General features: G+C 44.3%; 1 protein-coding gene across 7 annotated transcripts in view; it reads right to left on the reverse strand.

Moving 5' to 3' along the window:
- Positions 1 to 16,698, reverse strand: part of XPO6 (exportin 6) — a 114,019-nt gene that overhangs the window by 95,113 nt on the left and 2,208 nt on the right. Inside the window, exon 2 of one of the 7 annotated variants that reach the window (XM_063796896.1) lies at positions 15,979 to 16,047. The exons of 5 other annotated variants lie outside the window; for them this stretch is intronic. The gene's annotated coding sequence lies outside the window, so the exon portion shown is untranslated. Of the gene's footprint in view, positions 1 to 15,978; positions 16,115 to 16,698 lie in introns of all 7 variants that reach the window. One more of the 7 variants, XM_063796895.1, reaches the window with a different exon arrangement.

Raw genomic sequence — 16,698 nt, forward strand, 5'->3', positions numbered from 1 at the left:
TCACTGTAAGTTCTTCTTACGTAAACTCCATGTGTGGGTCTGCTTTTATAAAGGCAAAGTCCCCCTAAGTTGCCACCAGCTTGTCCCTCTGAATACACCTAGTGCCACCTTTATACTTTTTTAAAATTCATGTTCAGTCACATTCCTCAAAGGCTCTCAAAATATCACTGCCAATTGCCAAAGGGTCCTTAAGTATCCCTGCAAATATAGATAATGTTGCCGGGGTGGCAGCTGCTGGGGGATCTCTGAGGGCACTGCATTACGCAGGAAGTGTGGGGGTGCTGCACAAGCAGAGATCTGTGTCGGGAGGAAGTGACTCTTCATGGCCAATAGGTTCTCAATGCTCCTCCCATCCCCGCAGATCATTACTAGCCACAAAGGGAGAAGACGCTGCAAAGCAACTCTCTAACCAGGGACTTTCATGTGCCCGGGTTCCACTAATAAACTAAAACTTCTACAATATAAAAAACTATATTGTAATACTGGAACTATACACAGTTCCATCCCTCCACCCCACTGGCGAGGCACTGGATTAGAAAGGCAAAACAGTGGTAGTGGTGACTGTGGTGGCAGTGAGCAGCAAGAAAGCAGATGGCGCCTTTCTGGAGGGAGTCGGTGCACAGGTGAAATGAAACAGGTACTCGGCCAATGAACTTGGCCTTGCTCACATCCCTGGAGAGTGAAGATGATAACTCTACATGGGGTTTTCCATGAGCCTTCAATCCCCGCGCAGCAAGCACGCATCACCCGTCCCACGATTCTCAACCAATTTTGCTAGAAGTGACTCAGTCCGTCTCTCAGCTCTGCCCCTTCTACAGGCACCAGCCCAAAGCCAAGACTGACCAGAAATCCAACACCCTTCTTCTTCCTGGGCCCTTCCACCCCCAACAGGTGGCTGGGTACGCTTGTCCTGGGAATGCCTTAGCATGAACTGAAGGGTGTGGGCTGTGGAATCAGGGCAGGTCACATCTAATGATGACTTCCTGATTACTTATCTGCTTGCCCCTGAGCAAATTATCTAACCTCTCGGAGCTCAAGTTTCTTCACTTGCAAAATGAACTTTCAACAGTACTCCCCCTCACCAAGTAGCTGTGGGAATGACATCAATGGATGTAAATCCCTTAGCACCCTCATCCATAAATGAGCAAAACTATTTCACTAGATATTTCACTGGTGAGTCAATGAGCTTTAAAAAAAAAGGAACAAAATAAAAATCCTACATAAAAAATTAGCTAAATGCTCAAAAACATCCCAAGAATGCCAAATGCCTTTTCACTTTCATTTTTATATACAAATCACCTCTCACTGCTGCAAACGAAGAATGTAAGAATGAAAACGTGTCCCACAGGCCTCCATCTGTGTTCAGGACAGTAAGAGTTTGGGACTAGACTCACGATTCTAGCAGCAAACACTTTTTTTCTTTTTAAAGAAAGAAATATTGCATAGAACCCCACCATATAAAGCAGACTAAATGAGAAACTGCTTAATTAATAAGGGTAGAGGAGGGGGTCTCAAATGCCTGTCTGTACTCCCAAACCTAGTATCTGTGACACCTCCAAGAATCCCTATGGGCCTACAGAGCACCAGAAAAGCCCTGCACTAAAGCCCTTCCCAGCTTTGTGATTCTGGTTCTAACAAGTCTAGAAAGTTTTTCGGGGTAAAAAAAGATTGCTAAAAAGACTGGTCGTACATTCTCTCTCAAGTATCTTTCAACTGCAAGCCCCATCACCACTGCTGCCCAGGGTCTTTGCTACCTGACCACCAGGGGTGATTAAACCATTTCATCACCTGGCCCTAACCTAGCTGACTTACTGTCCCCACCTCACCATCCACAGCCACCCACCCACCCTCTGCCTCAGCCAAACCCAAACTCACCCTTTTCTCTCCACATAACAGTTCCATGTCTTCACACACGCCATTTCCTCTATCTAGAATGCTCTTGACTCCTCGAAAAGGTCCCCAACTCTGTGAAGCCTAATGCAATTCCCCCTTCCCCACCCTCAGAGCTCCTCACTCCTTGTGGGCTTCAACATGACACCGACCATAATGAACTGAAATTACATCTTTCACTCTCATACAGGGATGGCAAGACAACTGGTGCCACCTCAGTGGAAGACAAGTCAGCAATATTTATCAAATTTCAAACACAAAGACAACTTCACCCAGCAATACACTTTTGGTGATTTTTCCTCCAAAGCTTAGGTGTAAAGGATCTTCATGTCAATGCCATTTGTAAAACAAAAGAATGGGGACAACTTAAATTTCCATCAAGGCAGGATTGGTTAAATAAGGTACATCCACACTGTAGAACACCTACTATGAAAAATAGTGAATAAGCTCTATATATATATGTATATGGAACCATGAAAACTACTCACCTAAAAACACATTTCCCCACACCCAAGGATCCCAGTCAAACATGGCCAGGCGTGGTGGCTCACACCTGTAATCCCAGCACTTTGAGAGGCTGAGGCGGGTGGACCACTTGAGGTCAGGAGTTAGAGACCAGCCTGGTCAACATGGTGAAACCTCGTCTTTACTAAAAATACAAAAATTAGCCAGGTGTGGTGGCGTGAGCCTGTAGTACCAGCTACTCGGGAGGTTGAGGCAGAAGAATTGCTTGAATCCAGGAGGCGGAGGTTGCAGTGAGCAGAGATCACGCCACTGCACTCCAGCCTGGGTGACAGAGAGAGACTCGTCTCAAAAAAAAAAAAAAAGAAAAGAAAAAGAAAGAGAGAAAATGTCAAACACTGAGAAAGAGATGCCTGGGGATCCTCTCTGCTTGTCCTTGTCATCCCAAATACCACTCTTGCTCTTAAGCAAAACTCCGCACATTTACTAAGGTCTTATGTACTAGACACTGTCACAAATATTCATTCTTTAGGCTGGTTATTTTTTCGATAACAGAAGAACTTGCACGTACCTGCAAGTTCTCCAATTTGCACTCCAAATCAAGGTAAATGCCTAGAAGTTTTCTGTTTATTCCACCATGGAATGTGCTGCCTGCCATTCACTGGCTTTCACTCTCTAAGCCCCATACTTTTCCTGTCTTTGTCTCTATTTTAGGTTCCATCCTACCCCAAGGTCTATAACCCTCTGTCCACTGGCAGTAACTATTGGTATAAACTATTTCTTCCTAGTGGCTGGGGCATGGGACATCCTGGCCAATTAAATATGCTGAATTTAAGACTGCTGCCACAGATGGATTTCTATTTTCAAAATATAGATTCAATTCAACTTTTACTTAATCTATGTCATCTTTTTATGCATTCGGAGATAAGGAAGGACCATATAGCGTACGATAATTTATAAAAAATATCCAGAATAAGCAAATTCATGAGACAGGAATTAGATTTGTGGTCACCAGGGGCTGGGGCAAGGGAGAAAGGGGAATGACTGCTTAATGGGTACAGGTTTCCTCTGGAGTGATGAAAAAGTGTGAAACTAGAGTGGTGATTCTTACACAACATGGTGAATGCACTTAATGTCACTGAACTGCATACTTTAAAATGGTGACGTTTTATGTTATGTGTTGCCATAGTCTGGATGTGGTTTGTCTCCACCTAATCTCATGCCTAAATTTGATCCCCAATGTTGGAAGCAGGGCCTAATGAGAGGTGTTTGGGTCATGGGGGTAGATATCTGATAAACAGATTAATGCCCTCCCTGGCAAGGAGTTCGGGGGGTGAGGGTAAGTAAATTCTCACTCTCCTAGTTCCTGAGAGCTGGCTGTTTGAAAGGGCCTGGCGCCTCTCCTCTCACTCTCATCCTTCCTCTCTTGCCCTGTGATCTCTGCACACAGATTCCCCTTCACCGTCCACCACAAGTGGAAGCAGCCTGAGACCCTTACCACATGCCCAATCTTGAACTTTTCAGCCACCAAAATTGGGAGCCAAATACACCTTTTCCCTTTACAAATTACCCAGCTTCAAATACTCCTTCAGCAACACAAAACAGACTAAAACATGTAGTATTTTAAGGTCAAGGTGGGCAGATCACTTCAGGTCAGGAGTTCAAGACTAGCCTAGCCAAAATGGTGAAACCCCGTCTCTACTAAAAATACAAAAATTAGCCGGGTGTGATGGCTCACACCTGTAATCCCAGCTACTCGGGAGGCTGAGGCAGGAGAATCACTTAAATCCGGGAGGCAGAGGTTGCAGTGAGCTGAGATCACGCCACTGCACTTTAGCCTGGGTGACAGAGAGAGACTCTGACTCAAAAAAAAATAATGTGTATTTTACTACAGCTTTTTGAAAAGTAACTAACTTACAACTGGAAAAAATTAAAATATGTTAAGCCACTATTTCTAATACATTAATGTAAATATAAGGGATACCTAAATAAAGCTTAAGGGATCTGTCTCCCATAAACAGACAAAAAATAAAATCTAACTTGTTGATAAGTTTCCTACATAGACACACAGAAAAAGATACTGAGGAACAATAATGAGAAGCCATTATTTAACCTATTAAATTAGCGACAATTTTCTTAACATTACCCAACGCTGATGAGGATATTTATCTACAGCTGATGGGAAGAATAAACTCGTGTAACCTTTCTGGAAAACATGTGATGAAGTGCCTTAAAAATATTCAGACTAGGCCGGGCGCGGTGGCTCACCCCTGTAATCCCAGCACTTTGCGAGGCCCAGGCAGGCAGATCACAAGGTCAGGAGTTCAAGACCAGCCTGGCCAACATAGTGAAACCCCGTCTCTACTAAAAATACAAAAAAAATTAGCCAGGCGTGGTGGCGGGCGCCTGCAGTACCAGCTACTTGGGAGGCTGAGGCAGGAAAACTGCTTGAACCCAGGAGGCGGAGGTTACAGTGAGCCAAGATCACGCCACTGCACTCCAGCCTGAGCAACACAGAGGGACTCTTGTCTTTAAAAAAAAAAAAAAAAAAAAAAATTGTTCAGACTACATCTAAGTTTATTTAAAAAAAAAAAAAAAAACCCTCATACCCTTGGGCCCTTCTGGGAATCTATCCTAAGGCAATTTTCTAAAATACATACAAAGCTTTTTGCAAAGACATTAATCACATTATTATTTACCATGGCAAAAAACAGAACAATGAACTGCTTAAAACTCCATGCAATGCGGTATTATAAAGCCACTGCAAATATTTATAAAATATTTAATGATTTGAAAAGCCACTTACGCTATAAAGCGGAAAAGGCAGAAGAAAAAAGTGCATTTACAGTGTAATCTCAACCATATTGAAAAAGTAAATAGGAAAAAAGACTAGAAGGAAGCAAATCAAAATGTTATTAGAGATTGAATCCAATGGTGGTAATTTTTTTTTAATTATCAAATATTCTAGAGTTCAAAATACTTTTTACAATCAGGATAATAACAACTAAGCAAAATCAAGAAGTGGCAGAGAAGATTTTGTGTTTCTACAGTAGCATCAGTACCTACTTTAATTGTCTAGCAGTACTAGAATAAAGAAGGCACAGAAACTGAGCTAAATTATTGGTCACAAGGCCAGGAACAATGGCTCACACCTATAATCCCAGCACTTTGGGAGGCCAAAGCAGGAGGATTGCTTGAGCCCAGGATTTTAAAACCAGCCTGGGCAACACAGCGAGATCCTATCCTGATACAAGAAAAATAATAATAATTTTAAAATTAAAAAAAAAAAGAAAATTTTTAAAAAATAAATTGTTGGTCACAAATGTTGGAGGGCTTGGCTGCTGCAGTTTTGTTGTTTGTTAGTAAGTACCTATGGGAGAAGAGCTTACAAAAACTCCCTATACTATTTCTGCAACTCTTCCATAAGTCTTACATTATCTCAAAATTACATATTTAAAATAAATAAATCTGGCCAGGCGCAGTGGCTCACACACGTAATCCCAGCACTTTGGGAGGCCGAGGTGGGTGGATCACCTGAGGTTGAGAGTTTGAGACCAGCCTGGCCAACCTGGTGAAACCCCATCTCTATTAAAAATATAAAAATTAGCTGGGCGTGGTGTCACATGTAATCCCAGCTACTTGGGAGGCTAAGGCAGGAGAATCGCTTGAACCCAGAAGGTGGAGGTTGCAGTGAGCTGAGATCGTGCCATTGCACTACAGCCTGGGCAACAAGAGTGGAACTCCGTCTCAAAAAAATGAAATTAAATTAAATAAACAAACCCTTTTTATAAAAATTTTTTTATTTAAAAGGACATGAGTCCGTGACACAGCCTCAGGAGGTCCTGATGACATGTGCCCCTAAAATTAAAAAATCCTTGATAGATCACTCAATTTATCTTTCTCTAAAAACAAAATGCAGATGAATAATTTCCTGGACAATAACAAAGCACTTGGCTCACTACAACCTCCACCTCCCGGGTTCAAGCGATTCTCCCACCTCAGCCTCCTGAGTAGCTGGGATTACAGGTGCCCACCACCACGTCCAGCTAATTTTTGTATTTTTTTAAGTAGAGACAGGTTTCGCCATGTTGGTCAGGCTGGTCTCAAACTCCTGACCTCAGGTGATCCGCCTGCCTTGGCCTCCCAAAGCGCTGGGATTACAGGAGTGAGCCACCATGCCCGGCCTTTTTATTTTGAGACAGTCTTGCTCTGTCACCCAGGATAAAGTGCAATGGTGCAATCTCAGCCCACTACAACCTCCACCTCCTGGGTTCAAGTGATTCTCCTGCCTCAGCCTCCCAAGTAGCTGGGATTACAGGCACCCACCACCACACCTGGCTAATGGGTTTCACTTATGTTGGCCAGGGTGGTCTCGAACGCCTGACCTTGTGATCTGCCCACCTTGGCCTCCCAAAGTGCTAGGATTACAGGCATGAGCCACTGCACCTGGCCTCCTCATGAATTTTTTAAAAGGCCTTCCCTGGGCCGGGCACGGTGGCTCACTCCTGTAATCCCAGCACTTTGGGAGGCCAAGGTGGTGGATGACCTGAGGTCAGGAGTTCAAGACCAGCCTGCCCAACATGGTGAAACCCTGTCTCTACTGAAAATACAAAAACTAGTCAGGCATGGTGGTGGGCACCTGTAATCCCATCTACTCGGGAGGCTGAGGCAGGAGAATCGCTTGAATCCAGAGGCAGAGGTTGCAGTGAGCCAAGATCACGCCACTACACCCCAGCCTGGGCGAAACAGAGGGAGACTCTATCTCAAAAAAAAAAAAAGGGAAAGGAAAGGACAGAACTTCTCAGGTCTGATTATTAATGAGTTTAGAAACCAACGATTTTCCTTCCAGCTCCATTTGGCTTATAAAATACCCTTAACTTTTCAGGGAGCCCTAGACCAGAGATCTTTTTCATTATAACCTTCATATAAAACAGCAGCAGGCTCCTCTAATGGAAATGAACCTATTGCATATGCTAAGCCTAATGGGCTTACCTGAATTAAAACTCAAAGAAATCAAGCAATCTTCCTTTTTGTTGATGTCCTGTAATATGGACCAGCTACCACTGTGCCCTCAAGTCATACTACTTTTTCTTTCTTTCTTTTTTTTTGAGACGGAGTTTCGTCTGTCACCCTGGCTGGGGTGCAGTGAGCCAAGATCGCACCATTGCACTCCAGCCTGGGCAACAGGTAAAGATTCCGTCTCATAAAAAAGAAACCTAGTGATCTAGAAAAAATCATGGGCCTTGGAGTTGGAACCTTAGAACTGAATCCTGGCTCTGTCAACTCACTAGGTAATTCTGATTTCTGTTTTTTTGGTTTTTTATTTTCTTAGGCCAGATGAAGAGAACACTAGGTAACTTTGGACAAGTTACTTAGCATTACCCACCCTGGGCCTCAGCGTCCTTATCTTCCTCAACTATAAAATGGGAACATAATACCTACCTGGCAGGGTGGCTGTGAGAGATTAGATCAAATACCCTACGCGGTATGCATGAGGGCCCCTTAATGACGACTAGCACAGAGTGCAATTATGAAACACAGACCTTTTCTCTCTCTATGCCCATTTCCTTCCCTTCCCATTAGCCTCTTCCACCCCCTCACTTCTCTGCCCTGTGTCTTTCCTTGGTTAAGATCCACAAAGACCTCACCTCACCCACTCCCACTCCTCGTTGTTCCTCAGCGGTTCTCCCAGTAGCAATTAGCTTTGGGGCTCCCCAGTAAGCACACCACCCCCCCCAGCACTTGTTCTGACAACTTCCCTTGCTCACCTGCTGCCCATCTCCACCCACCGGGGGAAAAAATACAGTTATCTGAGCTTGCTGGTTGCATGGGTTTTGGAAATACAGGGTGTTACTGCATTCATACTCTATTTCACTCTTACCACCCTCTCCAAATACTATTACTATCATTTACTAACCTCAAGGGCCCACCTTGACCTGCTTGGGTTTATTTTTACACCTGACTCTTAATTACTCATGTATCTGCTGAATGCTTACTAGGCACTAAAGAGGCGAAGCAGAGTAAGACGCACTCTGCTATGGGCTCTTAAAGAGAAAGAACTAATCCTCCTCACCCCCAGGCTTGGAGTGGGAAGGAGGAGGAGGGAGTGGGGAAGGAGGCAAGAGTTCCACATTTTGCTCTTGAAACTTCTGAACTGTCTGACACTCACTGTAAGAATGTAGTCTTGGCCGGGCGTGGTGGCTCATGCCTGTAATCCCAGCACTTTGGGAGGCTGAGGCGGGTGGATCACGAGGTCAGGAGATCGAGACCATCCTGGCTAACACGGTGAAACCCCATCTCTACTAAAAATACAAAAAATTAGCCAGGCGTGGCAGCATGCACCTGTAGTCCCAGCTACTCGGGAGGCTGAGGCAGGAGAATGCTTGAACCCAGGAGGCGGAACTTGTAGTGAGTCGAGATCACACCACTGCACTCCAGCCTAGGCGACAGAGCGAGACTCCGTCTCAAAAAATAATAATAATAATAATGTAGTCTTGTCATTCTTATATTAACAAAAACAAATATATCAAAATAATAGAAGCCAAAAAATACCAAACTATAATCGAAGATGACCTATGATAAACTAGCAGCTGGAAAGCCTCAGAGAGGTAATGTTTATGGTAACCTTGAGATGTCACATAAGTTTCATTTGCAAGAAAGAAAAGGGCGCTAGAGCAGAGGGAACGGCATCAGCAAAGGCAGACAAGTATTAAAGTGCACTGAGTGTTCTGGGAATGACAAATGGTTTGCTGCGGCTGGAAAACAAGGTGTACTTTGGGAAGTCTTTCATAGATACTCCAAATAAATCACTTTAAGTATTTAATGAACCATCTTCATCCTTACTGAGGGACCTCAAAGTAAGTAAGAAACTTAAAATTCAGGGCCCATGTTACTCTACCATGATGAAAACTTGGTCTCAGACAACAGTGGGAACCCTCTGCTCTGAATGACTGGGGTTCACGTGGCATGATCACATCTGAGCTCTATAAGGCAGCTCAGCAGTACGGAAGATGGACAGAGGGACGCAGAACCTGGAAGAGAAGACCGGTCATGACAGCAACAACCAAAGCAAGAGACAATGACAGCTTGATCAAAGCAGAGGGAATGGAGGGAAAGGTCAGGGTCAGGACACAGATACGTTAGCAGCAGCATCAACAGGTCTGGAAGCAGGGGGGCGCTATAGAAGAGGAAGTTAAAGATGACTCAGGTTCATCCTTTGACTAGCTAGAAAATGAGGTCATTAACAGAACCAGGGCAAGACAGAGGAGGCACTAACCTGAGAGGAAGATGATGGATTTGGTTGAACACACATTTAATTTGATGTTGTCAGAACACTGGATATCTACAGCTGGTGAGGGTTTAGTTTTTCATTGGTACACGGGTCATAGCTGAAGCCATGGGAGGCTAAACCAAGAGACTAATACCATGGATGCCATGGGAGCCAAGAAGAAAAGTGTTTCAAGAAAAGAAAAGGAGATCAGTGGCTGCCAAAGGCCACACTGAGAGGTCAAATGACCTAAGGATTGAAAATACGCATTAAACTGAACTCAGCACACAGATGTTACACATAATCTTGAAAAGTGGTAAAGACAAAAAGTCTGCTGGCTGGGCGTGGTGGCTTACACCTGTAATCCTAGCACTTTGGGAGGCTGAGGCCGGAGGATAACTTGAGCCCAGCAGCTCGAGGCCAGCATGGGCAACATGGTGAAACCTCGTATCTACAAAGAATACAAAATTACTCAGGCATGGTGATGCATACGTATAGTTCCAGCTACTCAGGAGGCTGAGGTGGGAGGATCGCGTGAGCCCCAGGAGACAGAGGCTGCAGTAAGACATGATTGCTCCACTGCACACCAGCCTGGGTGACGGAGTAAGACCCCATCTCAAAAAAAAAAAAAAAAAAGTCAGTCTGCAATGGGTTGTAGAATGAATGACAGGGGGAAAGGAGAGGTGGGAGGTTGAAAAAGTAGAGGTGGAGTGGCAACCACACTTTCAGGAATTCCTACCCTTTCAACACAGCCTGTGCCATCACATCTTCCTTGGCTTAGACAGATACATTTGACAATGCAACTACTTAAGATCTTCAACATCCTTCTCGTGCCCAGGGCCAATTACCTTCATGTCAACAGTGCCACAACTGCTCACCTACCTACAGAGATAGCCACGTCCCATATTTCATCAGCACATGGCCCATCTCCTGTCATCTCTTCCTATCAGTTTACATGTTATCGCTTCCATTCCTACCAAATCCAAATCACCAACTGATTAAAACTTTCTACTACTCACAATCGCCAGGTTACAGGCTTCCAAAATCAGCTTGTGCTTTTCCTTCTTCCTCATCTCTTAACTCTGGAATCAGTTTTAAGTGACAACACCCTTACCAGGTCTTCCTCTCAACCACTAATTACACATGCAAGAACAGGCAGGCCCTTGTCACATCCACACAGGCATGGTGTAACATCTGGTTTCCCGCATCTAACCTACACACAGCAGATTAAGTTTCCTTTAAGGAAAAACCATCCAACAAGAGAAAGCCAAACTCCCTAGGGTAGTACTGGAGACCCTCCATCATCTAGCCACAAACTACCTTGATAGCCTTCTCTCCAACTACTTCTTCACATCCTTCTCTTCTGAAACTTCCAAACTTCTGAAACTGCTAGGGAGCCTAGTTTACTCCCTCCCTAAAGCTCCCTTTGAACACCCAAGACCTCAACAACATCCCTACCACAATTTAATTGCCCACTATGCCAAGAATTGCTCTAGACTCTTGGGATACATGAACAAAAGAGAGATTCCCTAGCTTTATGGAGCTAACATTTTAGCGGGAGACAACAAAAGACCAACCTCATTAATAATATTGAGTATATAAAATGTTAAAAAATTGTACAAAAAGAGAAGTAAAGCAGGATGTCAGGGACTGGAAGTGCTGAAGTGGCATTACCATTTTAAACAGGGTGGTGAGGGAAGGCCCCACTGGAAAAGTGACTCGAGGCTTAAAGGTTTAGTCAAGCAGATTCTCAGGGAGAGCACGGTCCAAGCAGAGGCAGGGAGCCAGGCCAAAGGCCTGGAGCAGGAACATGCCCAGAAGGTCTGAAGAGCAGTAAGAAGACCGAGGGAGCTGCAGCACAGCCAGTGAGAGCTAAAGGAGCTGAGCTAGAGGGGAGATGTGACCCGTCTCACAAACCAGCTTGGATGTCAAGCAGACAGCTGGAGACTCGAGAACTGGAGCTGAGGAGAGAGATGTTGGGTTATAGGTGTCCTGGATGAAGGCACTAAGTTCGAGGCCTAGAGTGTTCCGGCTATGAGATGAGGAAGAAACAACCTGTGCGACAGGAGGAAAACCAAGAACACACCTTAGTGTCCCAGCGGCCAAGTGACGAAAGGCTGAACTGCAGAAGGGGTACTCCACTTGTCTGACGCTACTGACAGATCCAGTAAGATAGGGACTGAGAGCTAACCACTGGATTTAGCAACACTGGATAAGCAACACTTATCACCTTGATAAGAGAGATTAAGAGAGAATAATGCCAGGCGTGGGGACTCACATCTATAATCCCAGCATTTTGGGAGGCCTAGGCAGGGGGATCCCTTGAGCCCAGGAGTTCAAGGCTGCTGTGAACTATGGTCACTCCACTGCACTCCAGCCTGGGCGACAGAGCGAGATCCTATGTCTAAAATTAATGAGCAAAGGGAAAGTGAGGAATTAGAGACCAAGTACAGGCCACTCCTTCCTGGGGTTTTGTTGCAAAGGGGAAAAAAGAAATAGGGCAATAACTGGCCAGGAAAGTAGGAGTAAAGGTTTCAGATAAAAAAAATACCATGTTTGTGTACTACATGTATATGTGTACATAGGTATGCATATAAAGCCCTAGAAAGTCCTACGCACCCAACAAACGTTTATTTCCTTCACTCTCACTTCACACCTATCATTTTCTATTATCTTTGTTGCTATATATGTGACCTTTGTAACTGTCTGCAAGAAACTTTCACTTGGAAGGCCCTTTCTTTGTCCCAGTGTCAAACTCTTCCTCATCCTTCAAGACTCAAATATACCTTCCTGGGAAGCCTTCCCTGACTCTTCTCAGCCAATCTCTCTCAGGTCAGTACCTATGCAATCTTTGTACCAATGCCCCTTTGCACCAACACATTCTTCTACTATCACCTGTATCACAGTCTCTTGTATTTTCAGAGTATGTTGACTTATCTTCCCCACTAAACTGACTCCCAGAGGGCAGGGGCAGTATTAAATATTACCCTGGAAGTGTAACGGTTATGAGCAGTGACTCGCTGTGTGACCTTGGGAAGTTGCCTAACCTCTCAGTGCACTGAATGTCAGCTATAAAACATGAAATGAAAGCTGCCTTTAAGCCAGGCACGGTGGTTCACGCCTGTAATCCCAGCACTTTGGGAGGCCCAGACGGGTGGATCATCTGAGGTCAGGAGTTCAAGACCAGCCTGGCCAACATAGTGAAACCCCATCTCTACTAAAAATACAAAAATTATTCAGGCATGGTGGTGCGCACCTGTAGTCCCAGCTACTCGGGAGGCTGAGGCAGGAGAATCGCTTGAACCCAGGAGGTAGAGACTGCAGTGAGCTGAGATCACGCCACTGCACTCCAGCCTAGGCGACAGAGCAAGACTCTGTTTCAAAAAAAAAAAAAAAAAAAAACCTGCCTCTACCTCCTAGAGTTGTTTGGGACAGTAAATGGGTTCATAGGTTCATAGATGTAAGATGCCTGGCATATAGAAAGCAATACACACACACACACACACACACACACACACACACACACACATTAACTATTATATTGTTAGATTGTAACCACAGTACCTAGGGTTGTAAACTTCATAGCAGGAAGTCAATACATTATTTCATGATTATTTGGCCTGGTGTGGTGGCTCGCGCCTGTGATCCTAGCACTTTGGGAGGCTGAGGCAAGAGGACTGCTTGAGGTCAGAAGTTCAAGACCAGGCTGGACAACATAGCAATCCCCACTCTCTACAAAAAATAAAAATAAAAAAATTAGCTGGGCATGGTGGCATGGGCCTGTAGTCTCAGCTACTGAGGAGGCTGAGGTGGGAGGACTGCCTTGAGACCAGGAGATCGAGGTCGCTGTGAGCTGTGACTGTGCTGCTGCGCCCCAGCCTGGACAACAGAGCAAGACCCTGTCTCAAAAAATAAATAAATATATAATAAATATAAAAACCAATAACAAAAACTCTGGCTTAATCTACCTATTTCTTTATACTACATTAATTTTGCTGACCACATTTTGGTTTTATCAGGTGATTTGAACCATAACATATACTAATTTTTTCAGAAGCTATTCAAGTCATTTCTTGACAGGTAACTTTTTCTCCAGACTTTCTCTAATGCTGTGACTGACATACAAAACCTCTGGGTACTGCTGAACCTTTCCCTGCCATCTCCCTGCACCCCCATGTCTTCTTTGTACCTCTCAGAGCATGGGGTACAATGCAATGCTGTGGGTGAACAAGTGGATGACATGCCATGTGAGTGGCTAAATTTCAGTTCTGATTCTGCCTCCATTACAGGGGCCACTCATGGTAACTGATATTAAAAAAATAAGGCTAGGTGTGGTGGCTCCCACCTGTAATCCCAGCACTTTGGGAGGCCAAGGTGGGCAGATCATCTGAGGTCTGGAGTTCGAGACCAGCCTGACCAATGTGGTGAAACCCCATCTCTACTAAAAAACACAAAAATTAGCCGGGTATGGTGGTGGGTGCCTGTAATCTCAGCTACTCAGGAGGCTGAGGCAGGAGAATCGCTTGAACCTGGGAGGCAGAGGTTGCAGTAAGCCAAGATCGTACCACTGCACTCCAGCCTGGGTGAAAAAGCAAGATGCCATCTCAAAAAAAAAAAAAAAAAGAAAGAAAGAAAGAAAACAAACCTTAGCAGGCAATTCAATTTCTAAGCAACTAAAAAAGAAATGCTAATATAAGCAAAAACTCAATTTTGCACACAATTTTCATATTAAGCAACAGCTCGCTCAATACTAAGTAATAATTTCTCAGCAAAGTAGTGGGAACCTCTAACATGTCACACCACTTAAGAATCCATGGGAATGCAACAAAAAATGATTTAATCAAATACAGTTATAGTATGCTAGCTCTTCCTATAATTCTATACTGCAACTATAAATCTTTTTAAACTGGTTCTAAATGTGAAGGTCAACAGGGATAGTGTAAACAAAATTCCCCATACTCCCCATGCTCCACCACTATCTATCTCTAAGCCAAACAACATACAGGTGGAAGACTCTCCTGATCTTCCTTCCCATGAGGCAGCACCCAAAGAGCACAGGCTCCGGAGTACAGCACTTTGGGTCTAAATGCCAACTCCACCACTTGTCAACTAGGAATCACAGAGCAGGTCTGTCCATCTCCCGCTCTGGCAGGAACAGCCATAGTGGAACCTAGCAGAGTTGGTGGGGTTTACTGATACTGAATGACTAAGAGAAAAACTTGGCCAGGCGCAGTGGCTCACGCCTATAATATCAGAACTTTGGGAGGCCAAGGCGAGTGGATCACCTGAGGTCAGGAGTTCGAGACCAGCCTGGCCAACCTGGTGAAACCCCATCTCTACTAAAAATACAAAACAAAACAAAAAAAAAACTAGCTGGGCGTAATGGCAGGTGCCTGTAATCCCAGCTACTCAGGAGGCTGAGGCTGAAGAATCATTTGAATCCAGGAGGCAGAGGTTGTAGTGATCCAAGATCATGCCACTACACTCCAGCCTGGGTGACAGAGCGAGACTCCGTCTCAAAAAAAAGAAAGAAAAAACAAGTAATGAGTGAAGAATAGCTAGCACATCAAAGATGCTTAATAAGTGGTAGTTTTTATCACATTACGCCACTTTCAAGTCTTATTAGAGTTGAAGATTTAAAAAGAAGATATTAAAAGGGCTCAAACTTATGCCAACTAATACCCTTAAAAGTAAAAATGTTAAGTCAGCAAGAAATGGAGAGGAAATAATTTCCTGGAATAAAGAGCTGGGATCCCAGGGAAAAGACCCTCCGCCTGTAAGACACCAGCCAGGCAACAGTTTCCTTACCTTTGGGGGACAGGGCCTACCCTACCCAAGCCCCTGACCCTGGGATACCTACAGATGAACCACTGTGTCAGTGACACAAAAAGGACAATCCTATTCACATCAACTATGGCCACCCCCTGTGTACTTAAATAACTGAGGTCTAGGTGACAAAAACTTTGACTTGCAACGTATCTCAGAAAAAATGCACATGGAGTTCATGAAGCCAACTACTTTACAATTCATTACTCAGAGGTGGTCATTCCCATGATGCTCTACTGACTGCCAATTAAAATGAAACCTGAATACAAGGGTGCTGGGCTAGCTCAGTCAATAACAAAATTCTGTCCAAGGGTCCTAAAGCAATGCTGTAAGTTTCCCAAGGGGAGGAATGTGTGTCTTGTTCATCTGTACATGCCCTAGGCCCTGGTATATGGTGGTGGCTACTGAAAATTCACTTGTAAGATTTGTACACCCATATTCATAGCAGTATTATTCACAATAGCCAAAGGGTGGAAGCAACCCAGGTATCCACTGAAGGATGAAAGGATATACGAAATGCAGCACATACTCACAATGGAATTCAGCTTTCAAAAGGAAGGAAGCTCTGACACACGCCACCACACGGATGAAGCTTGAGAACACTGTGCCATGTGAAATAAGGCAGTCACAACAGGCCAAATACTTCATGACTCCACTTACATGAGCTACCTAAAGTAGTCAAATTCATAGAAATAGAAACTAAAGTAGGGCAGGGGAGAGACTGAAAAAAGACGGGTATAGGTTGTTTTGGGAAAAAACCTTTGGAGATACATGGTGGTGATCGTTGCACAACAATGTGAATGTTCTTAATTTCACTAAACTGTACACTTAAAAATGGTTAAAATGGCAAATTTTAATTATGTATATTTTACTACAATTAAAAAACAAAACTTAAGTATATTAAGGCCGGGCGCGATGGCTCACGCATGTAATCTCAGCACTTTGGGAGGCCGAGGCGGGTGGATCACCTGAGGTCAGGAATTCAAGACCAGCCTGACCAACATGGTGAAACCCCATCTCTACTAAAAATGCAAAATTTAGCCGGGCATGGTGGCGCATGCCTATAATCCCAGCTACTCGGGAGGCTGAGGCAGGAGAATCACTTGAACCCGGGAGGTTCAAGTGAAGTTGCCGTGAGCTGAGACTGCACCACTGCACTCCAGCCTGGGCAACAACAGCTGAACTCCATCTCAGAAAAAAAAAAAAAAGCATTACTGAAAGAATAAATGAAGGAAGGAATGAGTGCTACTTTC

The sequence above is a fragment of the Pan troglodytes genome, chromosome 18, assembly GCF_028858775.2.
Source record: "Pan troglodytes isolate AG18354 chromosome 18, NHGRI_mPanTro3-v2.0_pri, whole genome shotgun sequence".
NCBI classification, from domain to species: Eukaryota; Metazoa; Chordata; class Mammalia; order Primates; family Hominidae; genus Pan; species Pan troglodytes.